Raw genomic sequence first — 14,470 nt, 5'->3', positions numbered from 1 at the left:
AAACTCCTTCTCTCTTCTTCTCTTATGTTCCACGTTTCTGCCCCATACAGTGCTGTTGGCACAATCACTCCTTCATACAGTCTCCTCTTTGCATCCATTCCCAAATGTCTATTCCTCATTACACTCTTTAAACCACCAAGGCATTTACTCGCTTCTCTCAATCTACATTCTACCTCCACTTTCACTCCACCTTTTCCTGCTACACTTGCACCCATGTATCTAAAACTATCCACTTCCTCCAGTCGCTCTCCCTTAATGTTCACTTCCAGTCTACTGCCACTTTCACCCCTTGTACATCTCATCACCTTACTTTTACCCACATTTATCTTTAACTTTCTTCTATCACATACTCTCCCAAACTCTGCCACCAGCTTCCTCAATCCCTCCTCTGACCCTGCCACAAGCGCAGTGTCGTCCGCAAACAACAGCTGGCTCACCTCCCACTTTTCTCCAATAATATATAATTCAGTATATGTATAAAGTATAATTGTAGCAGAAATATACGGTATACAGGTAGTCGTCGACTTACGACTGAGTTCGGTTCCGACAAACAGGTCGTAAGTCGATCTGGACGCAAGTCAGACTTTATTCATATACAGTTTACATTACCCTTTAAATATTATTTTTGTTACTGTATACATGTATATTCTATATTATATTTAGCATACTGAAATAATCTTAGCATCTGAACTATGTTGTATAGTATTTTTTAAACCTTTTTTATAATTTTATCTGATTTTCTTTGAGAAACGTAGCATACTGAATAAAATCCTATCATCTTTGACCTATGATATTTAATACTGTATTTTTTAACATTTTTATTATTCTATCATCAAACTTTCTTTGGGAAACGTATCCATACGGAATAAAATCTTATCATCTTTGAGCTTTGTTTAATATTCATTATTCTTTTTATAATTGTCGTTAGGAAATGTATCCTAGGCCTACGCACTGAATAAAGTCCTGTCATCTTTGACCTACAAATACTTTTTTGTTGGTTAAATTAAAATCATTGTACTGTATAGTTTACATCTTATTAATTGCAAAACATTAAAAATACTGAATGCAAGGCAAAATTAGGTAAAAAATTATTTCAAAACACATTCTTTTCGTTTACGTACTGCACCGAAAATATTGTTATCAACAACAGACTATGCCTAAACAAAGTTTACTGTTACATTTTATTAATTGCAAAACATAAAAATACATAATGCAAGGCAAAATTAGGAAAAAAAAAAAATTCAAAACATTCTTTTTGTTTACGTACTGTACCGAAAATATTGCAAAACATAAAAATACAAAATGCTGTACCGAACATATTGTTATTGACAACAGACTAGGCATAAAAAAGTTTTACTGTTACATTTTATTAATTGCAAAACATATTAACCCCTTCCATACGGTGCCGCACACGTAGGCGTCATGAGGAGCAAGTGGATTCGCGACGCTGCCATATCGGCGTCTTGATTATATTTATTGTAGTCGCCCCTGTGTTTTTACATTCTCCCAAATGTGCCCTGAATCCCATTCTCTGTGGTTTTCAAAATTCGCGGGTGAAAGAGAGAACGATCGATATAAGCGGTGACTATATTTTATGATGCGAGTATTATTACGACACGTCGTACGGCTGGCATTGGCTGCTGCCCGCGAGATTTAAGTCCGGAGTGAAGTGGTTAAAATATAAAATCCAAGGCAAAATTGAGATCCTCTCTTTGTCTTTTAAAATTATCGACACTGTAGAATGTGATAACTGAAGTTCACATTAACTTTCTTCCCTCCTTCATAATGTTTTATCACATTCATTTTCGTGTCAAGATCAATAACCTTTCTTTGTTTCTTGGCAGGCTTGGAAATATCGAAAGATAATTTTCTTTTAGATATCTTCATGGGGGTTTGAAGCACAAAAAATTTAAAGATATAATCCTTGTCATGAATGAAGTCAGAAATACCACATGCTCCTGAATGAGAGGGAAGCTGATGCTGCCGGTAACCTGCCAAAACTATCGTACTCGCGTCTCGCGACGTGCAAAGTAATTGTACTGCACTGCCAGGCATGACATTGCAATTCTATTACTCTATTAAATGTTAAATATTATTGCACTATCTCGTGGTCGTAAAGTCGATCAGTCGTAAGTCGACGACTACCTGTAATAGGAAAACAAAATAATGAAACAGTAAGTTGATGGGAAAATGCAAAATCAGTACGCGAGAGTAATCACCACGAAAAACACTTCTATAACAACGAACTACGTTTTCTGCAACAACACGACAATAACGCTCACTATCCAAAAACCAACTGCCCAGTCCTATTAATCGCTAGAATTATGTACATCGAACCAAACACGAAGCTATGTCTAATATTCCGCAAAATTCCCAGACAGCTCACATCATTGTTACACGACACACACACACACACGTTGCAACAAATTACTGCACGTTGCTGTTCGTTTGCAATTCACGATTGTACTGCCTATAATTCACTTACAATAATATATATACTGTATGTGTGTGTGTGTACACTAGGGAATTTTTAGGTACGTATCATTTTTATAATCCGCTCTGGCAACACTGTTACACCTACGCTCACTCGCTCAATTTAACGGACTGGACCTTGGCTGAATTAGTTTGTTAAATCGGGCTTCTACTGTATATATATTATTTTTAGTTTAATTTCATATAAGAAATGTAAAAATAAAATTAAGAATCAATATAATTTGCTCTAACAGTTACTCTGACTTGTGCTGTTATTTTAATAGCATGGGCATCGGCAAAATATTGCTGATGCCAATGCAGAATTCTATTATACAGTTGCCGCAAAAACAAATCTATACACGGGATTTTATGAATAGATTTCACTTGATTTCCCACCATAATAAAAAGTGGGCGGAGTACCTGATGACGATGGTGTGTAGAGTGCCCCTTTTTACACTGTTCACCAACACATCATGCTTCAGTGCGCTGCCAGTGCTAGATGAGAGAGGAGTCTATGCATGCTGCTCTTTAGTGCCCTTTTGTTCATTTTTTCACTGACTTTGGTGCCCTCTAACTCTCCTTCTGGTGATCAAAATGGGTCGTTCTAAGCTTTCAATGCAAGAAAACGCCAGCGCCCTAGCTCTGTTAGAGCAGGGAATGTCTGTGATACGTGTTGCCGCAGACCTGCAGGTGACAAGAATGGTCATTTACAGCCCGAAGAAAGCAGCCGCCACACACCCTCTTGGTACGGTACCACCAAGAAAGCCAGGCTCTGGAGCCCCAAAGAAGACATCTACTTGCACTGACAAGATCCTAAAACGAGAAGTGATGTCAGATCCATGTATAACAGCTGTTAGTCTGAAGCAAAAACATCCTGCTCTCCTTAAAAACGTTGCTGTAAGAACGATCTAACATCGACGTGCCACCAAGAAGCCCCTGCTCACAGAGGCCATGAAGAAGAAACGGATTGATTTCTGTAAGAAATACAAGGACTGGAAATCAGAGCAGTGGCAGAAGGTGATGTTCAGTGATGAAAGTACCTTCAGGCTGATCAGGGGCAGCTCCAAGATCGTTCATCGCCCCAGTGATGTGTCCAGATTTGACCCGCGGTACACAGTTACAACAGTGAAACACCCAGACAGTGTGATGGTGTGGGGTGCCTTTAGTGGTAACAAGGGCAGGGGTGGACTATATTTCCTCCCCAAGAATGTGACCATGAAAGGGAGCAATTATATCAATGTTTTGAGGGATCACATGCTCGAATTTTGGGACATCCATGAGTGTGATCATTTCATGTATGACGGTGCCCCTGCCCATAGGTCTAAGGAAGTGATAAAGTTCCTTAATGACAACAATATCAGTGTTATGGAGTGGCCAGGCAATTCCCCAGACTTGAACCCAATAGAAAATGCCTGGAATCTGATGAAAAACGAATTGGAGAAATCGCGACCCACCAGTATTCCAGACCTGAAGGAGGTGCTGAAGAAGATCTGGGTCACTATGGACAGCGCCTACTTCACCAAACTCGCTTCTTCAATGCCCAAAAGGATCCAGATGGTACTCAAGAACAAGGGGAACATGACAAAATACTAAATGTAACTCTTAAATGGAAATAAAGCGCATGTTAGTTGTACTTTTGAGTTTTATTGTCCAAAAGTCCTTAAGTGTATAGATTTTTTTTGCGGCGACTGTATATATATATATAAAACTGATTCTTGTCAATACCAATTCACCAAAAAAGTGCCAATTCTTGCAGATGCTGATTAATCAGCACATCCCTAAAATTTTACACTCCGTACATGTGTTTTATTAAAACCATGCATTAAATGATTCAAGTTACTAAAGTTAGTAGTTACATCAATATCTATGAAATAGGTAATTTCTAACCTCTTTTTCAACCGATTGAAAATAATACAATCATACATTGATAATGATAAAGTGGTCAATCAATAAGCACTTCATTAAGTTCATTCAATCATTAGTATCCAACAGCTCGACAAAAGGCATGTATAAATTTACATAGATTATAAAGCGAGTAAAAATCATTGTTTAATTACTTTATATAAAAAACTGATATACTGTAATTATATAAAGTGGAATTGGCATCGGCAACTGAAAGTGAAAAGGAATCAGTAATGGCATCGAAGAGAGAGAGAGAGAGAGAGAGAGAGAGAGAGAGAGAGAAAAAAAAAAAAAAAGCAAACCCCTAATATATATACATACACCTCTACTTACCAGGGAGGTAGCCCAGTCAAATGGCATATACCCTCTACCACTCATTCCTTTCCCACCCATTCCACTCCCCCCCCCCACCACCACCCTTTCCTCTCTCTCACCTTAGCTCCTCATGGATGATGAGTCATCCCTGATTCCTGCCCATTGCCCTGGGTCAGAAGCAATACAGCAAGACACAGCACACCCACAGCAAGGCTGCTTCACTCAATGGGACCTTTCGCAGTCAGGCTCATAGATTCCTATTAGTGCTAGAATTTTAAATTGTCTCAGATTTCACGAGGCAAAGGGGTGACTTAGCTAATTTGGAAACTGATATTTAAAAAAAGATATGACATAAATTGCTGCATAAATGTATTTAAAATTAAAAATATGACTTAATGTTATGATTTTTACTTACTGGTGTGTGATAAGGCTTTGTTAATTTAATTATAAGGTAAAAACTAAAAATAGGTAATTATTTTTACTGAAGTAAGTATGAGCAGCAAAAATAAGAGGATGTTGATTTTGGTTTGTGCATTTTATCTGAGAGTGTTGAAAAATAATGGATATCACTGTCACGTCCTGTATATGAAGATAATCAGTGAGATAAAAAATAACAACAGTGGTGGCGGACGTACGAAGTGAACGATGTTTTATGTAAAGAATAGCCTCTTAGATCTGCTGGGAGCTATTTTCAAACAAATATAACTAATTTTACGTGTGCCGTGGCAGACTGCACGTCAGATTCAAGAAAAGTAAAAGAAAGACAAATGTTAACCATACCGAAAAAATTAAGTCTTTGATGCAAAATTATATTTTCGATACATTACATGGATTTGCCTATTGCTTGGTGCATTCAAATGAAAGTATATATCAGTATACGTCCATTGAAGTCGGTAGAAAATGACAAATTGCTTGGGTTGATACAATAATAGGCTGTTTTACGAATATAATCTGTAATTATAAATAGAGGCTCAAACAATGCTATATGCCGTTTGCAATCATGAAATTAATTGACTTAGATCTCAGACACAATAATGTACAACAATACACCTCTGTAAGCTTATAAAACTTGCCCAAAAAAGTATTTATTTTCCGGCAAGATTTACAAAATCTGGCGGTGTCTGGTATCAAATCGCTCACTGTGAAAGGTCCCATTGATGACCCCCTCTCCGTCCTCTCATGCATAAAAAGAGATGATAGGGAGAAATCCTTTTGGACTGCACCAAAATATCATTCCCACATAACCACTCCCTAACCCCCATACATTACACTATCATCTATACAGAGCCATTCCCCACTCACCCCTATCCTGCATTCTCCCTACCTTGATCAACAGACATTCCTCTCTTATTTACTGTCCCTTTCACTCCATCAATCCATCTCATCCTTGGTTGACCCCTCGAGTTCACTCCATCCACCTCTGCCTTCCACACCTCTTTTGCTAATCTTCACTCATTCTTTCAAGAAAGAAAGAAAAAGAAGAACATACATATACCAAGGCTTTTTCCCCCATACAAGGGAGGTAGCCAAAAAGGAAAAGGCATAAAATCATTCCCACCCATTCCATCCCTGAATACACTCCACACCACCTCCACCCTCCCTCTTATCTTAGCACCTCCTGGATGACGGGTCATCCCTGCACCTTGTCCACTGTCCACATTGATAATGATAAAGTGGTCAATCAATAAGCACTTCATTAAGTGTCGCAAGACACAGCACATCCACAGCAAGGCCGCTTCATTAAATCGGTGACCCCCCCTCTCCGTCCCCCCATGCATAAAAGGAGAAGACGGGGAGAAATCCCTTCGGGCTGCGTCAAATTTTGCTCACACATACTACCTCACCCCCCATCCCCCCGCCCATTCCAAGAAGAAGAAAAAAAAAAAAAATATATATGCCAATGCTCAATGATTTTATCAGATGCACGAGTGTAACCACGACAAAACCATCTTGAAAATTTCTTGACATTTGGAAACATTGACATTTATGAGAATGATAAACTTGTTAAATAAAATATTTTATATGGGGAAAAATAATGCATGTTTGACAGTGTTTTAATCTTAAAATTATAGACTCCTTATAGAAAACAAATAAAATATAAAAAAAGCCATTTAATAAAAATTATTACTGACTTAAAATTTGAAGTAGGACAAACATGGCACCCTCAGGTGATTCATGTACAAATTTTAAAATAATGAAAATTAAACAGCACTACTGACATTAGTTTCCAATGTTACGTTTAATATATGCAGTTTGAGTTAAATTCTATTATGATAAAAATAAAGAAATGATAGGACCAATTACTGCTCAAAACCCTATAAATATTTTACACTTTTATCATAGTATTTACTTGAGCTTTTGAATATAGTGTAAGATCTTTCCCAGCATGGTCTTTCAGGGGTTTACTGCATTTCTAAAACCAACTAAATACATTTAAACCCTTAAATACATTTATACATATATATATATATATATCAAAAGATATAATGCATCACAAGCATCTATTGTTTCAATAACATTCCAATACAGTCTCACTAATTACCGACCAAAACCAACCCAAACCGACCAAACCTGAATGAGGATGGTTTTTGTTTAAATGCACAATTTTATATTAAAAATTAGCATATGGTTGCATTACTTTACCTATTTTCTTTAAAAATGTGTGATTTTCATGTAATTTGATTAAAGAGAAGTTACGTTTTTATCCTCTGCAATAATATTGACCACAGCTACGAATACTGTCCGTCTCGCTAATTACTGACCAAACCCAACCAAGGACAGTTTTTGCTCAAATGCACAATTTTATATAAAAAATTAGAATATGGTTGCATTACTTGATCTATTTTCTTTAAAACGTGTGATTTTCATGTAATTTGATCAAAGAGAAGTTACATTTTTATCCTCTGCAAAATTACCGACCACAGCTACGAATACCATCCAGCCAGCATATGGTTGCATTACTTGACCTATTTGCTTTAAAATGTGTGATTTTCATGTAATTTGATCAAAGAGAAGTTATATTTTTATCCTCTGCAAAATTACCGACTATGGGTACGAATACCGTCCAGCCTGCCATCAATGATCAAACTACACTCTATTAAGTTTTTTACTATTATATTATTAGTGTAATAGATTGCATATAGTTCAATTATTTGAACTATTTTCTTTAAAATGTGTGATTAATTTACCAACCACGGCTACGAATACCATCCAGCCCAACATCTATGATCACTAGTGGTATGGATCAAACTACACTCTATTAAGTTTCTTACTATTGTGTTATTAGTGTAATAGATTGCACATAGTTCAATTATTTGAACTATTTTCTTTAAAATGTGTGATTTTCATGTAATTTGATCAAAGAGAAATTATGTTTTAGCTTCTGCAAAATGACCAACCACAGCTACGAATACTGTAAAAAATTAGCATATGGTTGCATTATATGAACTATTTTTTTTAAAATGTGTGATTCTCATGTAATTTGATCAAAGAGAAGTTGTTGTTGTCGTTCCCTAGTCTGTCTGTCCGAGCAGTCCCGTCTCCCCAAGGAATGCCACAGCCGAAACTGGGTTTTCCCACAAATCATTTATAGAGTGTATGTTGTGTTGTTTGCGTGCATGATTGTGTATAATGCAGTCTTCCATTATGTGTTGTATGGTATGGGGTGAAGTGTTACATCCTGGGCAGCTGTTTCAAAGAGAAGTTGTTTTTACCCTCTGCAAAATTACCGACCACAGCTACAAATTTACCAACCAAACCTGACCAAGGATGGTTTTTGCTCAAATGCACAATTTTATGTAAAAAAATTAGCATATGGTTGCATTATTTGAACAATTTTCTTTAAATTGTGTGATTTTCATGTAATTTGATCAAAGAGAAAATAGTTCAAATAATGCAACCATGTGCTAATTTTTTATGGTATTCATAGCTGTGGTCGGTCATTTTGCAGAAGCTAAAAACATAATTTCTCTTTGGTCAAATTACATGAAAATCACACATTTTAAAGAAATTAGTTCAAATAATTCAACTATATGCAATCTATTACACTAATAACATAATAGTAAGAAACTTAACCCCTTCCATACGGTGCCACCTACGTAGGCGTCATGAGGAGCAAGTGGATTCGCGACGCTGCCATATCGGCGTCTTGATTATATTTATTGTAGTCGCCCCTGTGTTTTTACATTCTCCCAAATGTGCCCTGAATTCCATTCTCTGTGGTTTTCAAAATTTGCGGGTGAAAGAGAGAACGATCGATATAAGCTATATTTTATGATGCGAGTATTACGACACGTCGTACGGCTGGCATTGGCTGCTGCCCGCGAGATTTAAGCCCGGAGTGAAGTGGTTAATAGTGTAGTTTGATCCATAACACCAGTGATCATAGATGGCGGGCTGGACGGTATTCATAGCTGTGGTCGGTAATTTTGCAGAATATAAAAACATAAATTTCTCTTAGATCAAATTACATGAAAATCACACATTTTAAAGAAAACAGTTCAAATAATGTAACCATATGCTAATTTTTTGTATAATATTGTGCATTTAAGCAAAAACTGTCCTTGGTTGGGTTTGGTTGTTTTGGTCGGTAATTAGTGAGACCTGCCCAATAGACTCAGAAAAATGGGAATTTGTGAAGTTTCATCTCACCTGCTCACAGCGGTGATACTAAACCGTGCCCAAACGGCACCAATCAATTGAAACCAAAGATTTATGCTCTCAAACTATTCAAAATAGTATAAAGTATGATTTTGGAGAATTTGAACCAGTTTGATTCAAATTCTGCAGAGATATTTTGATGCAAAGTATTTGACACTCCCAATGAATTTTCTCTCGGTCGTCATCTTTGTTTTGGCTGTAAGTTCCGTAAGGCACCGCTAGATGGCTTGTGGCACTGGAGCGTGGCATGGAAACGCAAAAATTCCGTTATTTCAAAATTTTCGTCAATTTTCCCATTAAGGGGGGGGGGGATAGCCGCCCCAGCCTTAACATTAATTTCTGCAAGAAATGTTACTAAGAAAAGTTGTTAGATTTGTATTAATATTTAAATATACAAATTACTCTGCAAGCTGCAAGAATTGCATTCCAACACTAATTGTTAATATTATGCTGAAATGAAATACTAAAGAAACTGAACAATCAATAAGCATTCCTACATGATATTATTATGATGAACTTTAAATTGTGAATGACTATAAGTTGTGATAAGATAGTGAATTGTGGCAAAATGAAATACCAAGTTAACAAAGCCCACCTAAGAAGTATATACACGTCACGAAGTCCGAACTCCGATGATAAAAAAAAATAATAATAATAATTATAATAATAAAATAAGTTACGTAGCCGTAGGCTATCACCGAGTTCCACAACGTTTTTTTTAGGTTAATATTTGCCTTCTCAATTACGACTTCAATGAATTATCAATCTTTACATTGTACTTTATATACAAGACTAAATTACAGCATACTAATCTTATTGTTATTCACATTTAATTTTACAGGAGAAACAAAGTTAAATTATGCCTATATAGATAATAGAGTTATAGACTAGTGATTAGTCACAGTAATCTATTTTTTACACTTCAATAGGCACGTTTCTGTGACCATTAATTTCATAAGAATATGAAGTTACTGGGCACTTGTCGTCTTAAAAAACGAACTGGATAATAACCTATATAAAGCAAAACTAATTAAAGCTTAAACACTTACCACTAATCGGTTTTCGCTGCCATCCTGAAACGTTGGTAAACATAAACAAGGGCAAACTCGAATCTGAGATAAAATGACGCCAGTTTACAGTACAATCTTGTAGAGAAAATAGCGCCTTGTTATGAAAGAAATAAAAATACCTTTATTAATCCTCACTTGATGCCCACAAGGGTAAAGAAACCATATAAAATATAAGTTGTTATTTTGTGATGGCCGGGTGGCAACTCCTGCTTTCGTTGAAACATAACACAGTAATGTAAGGTGCAAATGAAAGCTATGAATCGTGGTCCACCTGTTTTCGTGAGATCGGTTTTTGTTGGAAATTTAGATATTTTTCTAATTTAATTCTTATATATATATAAAATATTATTGGAGGTGGTGTTACTCTCTGCGCTGATTTTTTTCTTGCAGATGGTTTCTATTCCCCGAAGTGAAGGGTCTATACTCCAGAACTTGTCCGCAGGCGTTCATAATTTCCAATCCGGATTTCGGCTCAACAGCTTCTTCAGGGAGCGACAATGATTTCATTGATGGGCGATAGTTAACTATCAGTAAAGGACCCGTCACACTAGGCATCAAATCATGTGGAACTGACCCTAGCGGTTCTCGCAACACAATCAAATTGAGGAACGCAGCGCCCTAACTCGCGCCACTGACCTCCCAGCAGATGGATATTTTGGCGCGTGGCAGAAGACCCACCAAACCGCTCCATTCATTTTACTAAAGTTACAGCTCTTCTGGTGTCGTGAAGACCAGAGCTGGGCGCGTTCCTTGGTATGTTCTGCTTTAGTTTGGCCGCAGTTATCGCCCCCAAACTAAAGCAATATAGGTGCCGGTACGTACAAGTATGTGGCCTACCTTTTGGATGAGGCCTACGAAATTTTACTTTGGTACAGTATGTGGCCTACCGGACTTTTATTTCGGTATGAACCTGTCTCTTAAACTTTGTTTGGGAGCGCTAACCGCGGCCAAACTAAAGCGGAACGCACCGAGGAATGCGCCCAGCTCTGGTGAAGACGTAACTGAATTAGTAGAAAATTATAAGGATAACACGTGACTGTGGCAAGTCAAGCATCAGTCGTATAAAGACAGAAATGCGAGGGATACTGTACTTAATTGAATACTTGACAAGGTTCGACATGAAAACCAAACTACATCCACATCGATCTCAACAGGGACACGAGTTGAGACTGATGAAGGAGCCAACAAAATCTGGTGCTGCAGCCTGAAGAAGACGACAAGCCTAATCTCTGGTGTTTCAATGTATTTAGCTTCATAAATGATGGCAAAGAAATTCGAGACTCCATCTCCACCTTGGATTTTGAAATGAGGTAAGAAAACATATCAATGTATCAAAATTTTATTCAATGCCATCTGTTTAGCTTTGACAAAAATAAATATTGGCTTTCATTCACTTTCTTGCACAACTCGACTATCAGTCCATAAGCACCTTGCCTTTTGCGTACCTTCATTTTCCTCACTTCGCTTTGCGTCATAGAATTTAACTCGTAGGAAAAAGGCCCCGTCACACTAGGCATCAAATCGTGGGGAGCTTGTAGTGACGTGACGCATCCCACGACCCGTCACACACATAGTTGGCAAGCGTAAGTCGCAAGGACGTCCCGACCAGCCAGCGGCCAGCCAACCAGGAACTTGCAAAGCTCCTCACGTTCCCGCGAGCCTCCTTTAAAAGGTCGGCGTTTCGCCGAGATGACCAGAACAGTACTACCAGCACACACAACAACATCTCCTCGTCCAGTCTTCTAGCTGTCCCATCGAGCCTCGCCGTCATCATCTGCTACCGCCTCGCTGACGTTAGGCTCCACGTCCAGCTACAACCATAAGCTCCACTAAGCAGTGGCCTTAGTCCGAGCTTCACCTATATTTCTCATGTGACACTTATAGTGTCGCACCTTGTGGCTATTTACCAAAAGAAAGAGATTAGATAGTTTTTGTTGATTTTCATTTATCCTGCCGTTGTTCCGAACCAAATATTACTATAGTCAGCGCAAGGAGAAATGACCGATAAGGCGGGGCTAGGAGATTTCCCGGTGTTGCCACACATGGGCATCCATGGCGAGAACGTGCGTGTGGATGCAATGTTTTCTGAATGCAGTGTGAGGGGGGCGGGGCCAGAGATTAGATGTAGCGGCAACGTCGCTCTCTCTTTTCCATATGCCATGTCTACACTCGAAGAAACGAAACCTTTGTATAGAAAACATTGCTTTGATTTTTACCTCAGTGGTGACAAAAATTATGATATAATCATATGTGGCAACATAATAAAATCATAAAATAGAATTATAAAATAAAATAAAATTATGAAATAATTAGATGTGGCACCACAGGGGAACTCCCAGTGCTCCGCCCTAACGGCCAGTTCTCAGTGCAACGGGTATACAAACTCACCCCGGCGGTCTCCGCAACACACTCAAATTGAGGCGAGCTCCACTCTCTTTCCAACAGTGGCGTTGTCAGAGTGAAAAGCTATCCTTCTAAAATTTTGGATGTACTTAGAAATTGATTCATCATCCAGCTCTAATATCTTTAAATTACTATTATAATCATTAACATTAATTATAGTGAAATCCATAAAAAGGACTTTATTCGTCAACAAACACATGTAAAAATATTACTATGTCAAATATATTCCTACTCGCTATCGGACAAAGGGGATCAAGAAAGTTTTCCATGTATTGCTCACGCTCGCGTGGTCTTAGAGATTGAAAAGATGCCACGTGATCCATTCTCTAAGTAACAAGGGAATACAGAACAGAGACACAGAGGTATCAGCTTGCCATACACTGGGAAAAAGAAAACAGGACGGTACCCAAATTGTAATCGTGAGATTCGTATCAAGAAAGTCGAAGGTGAACGTGCTGAAAAACGCCAAGAAATTGAAGGGGACGGGCATCTACGTAAATGAACACCTGACGACACGAAACGGAGAGATTGCCAAACCAGCACACGACATGAGGAAACAAGGGAAGATCATCTCGACATGGACAAGAGACTGCAAGGTGTATATCAAGTGCAAGGATGAAAAAGTACATCAAGTAAGTAATCTTGAACAATTAGTTGAATTTCAATAGTTCACATTCCTTAATCTTCTAATACAAACATAACCATGAACACTACAACTAACACAAAAAGAAACATAACAAAAAACTGTTCTTCATGCCATACCCTTGTCCCTACCAATCACCTCAAATGTACATTATGCAAACATTTACATCATTTCATGTGTGCAAATATACCCGTAAACACTGCCAAAAATAACCCCAATATTTTCAAAAACTGGTTCTGCACAGACTGCTCAAAAACATTTCCCTATCATGCCATCTCAAACACAGAAATTATTTTTTTGTTTTCCGCGCCAAATCTCGCATCAAAAAAACCTGGATGTATATACCGCCATTATGAAGTATAAAGAAATAGACAAAATATCAGAAAAGGAATTTTCGATATTTAATCACAATAATACCCAAATTGACCCCGAATTAAATTTCTACTCAAAACTAACAAAAGACAGCGATTACTATAGTGATACACAATTTGACACAGTATTTCGTGATATTGGTTTCACACTAATTCACATTTATGCAAAGAGCCTAAACGCTAATTAATTATCAGAAAATTGACTGTTATCTCAAGTTACTCAATAAAAGCTTTGACGTTATAGTGATAAGCGAAACATGGATTGACCCAGGATGTCTAGTAATTTTCCTACAAGACTATACTCCCTAATCCAAAAAGGCGGTGGAGTCTCTATCTTAAAAAAAAAAAAAAAAAAAAAAAAATCATGCAAACTAATAAATCAATCCACTAATTCGCATGAAAACCTATCTGATTGCGTAGCTGTTGAGATTTTCAGTAAAAAAAAAAAAAAAAAAAAAAAGTCATAACATTTACAGAAAGCCAGGCACAAACATCAATGAGTTCACAAATATGCTTGAAGAAATCATAACTCCATCTAGAAATAAAAACCTATATCTCTGTGGTGACTTCAACATATATTTACTTAAGTACGAGACTCACGAACAAACAAGACACTTTACAGATATGATTTTCTC

The 14,470-nt window shown here is 37.5% G+C and overlaps 1 pseudogene; it reads right to left on the bottom strand.

The window, feature by feature from the left end:
• Window positions 1-10,639, bottom strand: part of LOC143023317 (protein CWC15 homolog pseudogene) — a 35,093-nt pseudogene extending 24,454 nt beyond the window's left edge.
• Window positions 10,640-14,470: the final 3,831 nt, after the last annotated feature.

Source organism: Oratosquilla oratoria, unplaced genomic scaffold (assembly GCF_046742065.1).
Source record: "Oratosquilla oratoria isolate Oo_2021 unplaced genomic scaffold, ASM4674206v1 SCAFFOLD45, whole genome shotgun sequence".
NCBI classification, from domain to species: Eukaryota; Metazoa; Arthropoda; class Malacostraca; order Stomatopoda; family Squillidae; genus Oratosquilla; species Oratosquilla oratoria.
Note: the sequence above shows the minus strand (reverse complement) of the source record. Positions and strands in the feature narration are given on the sequence as shown.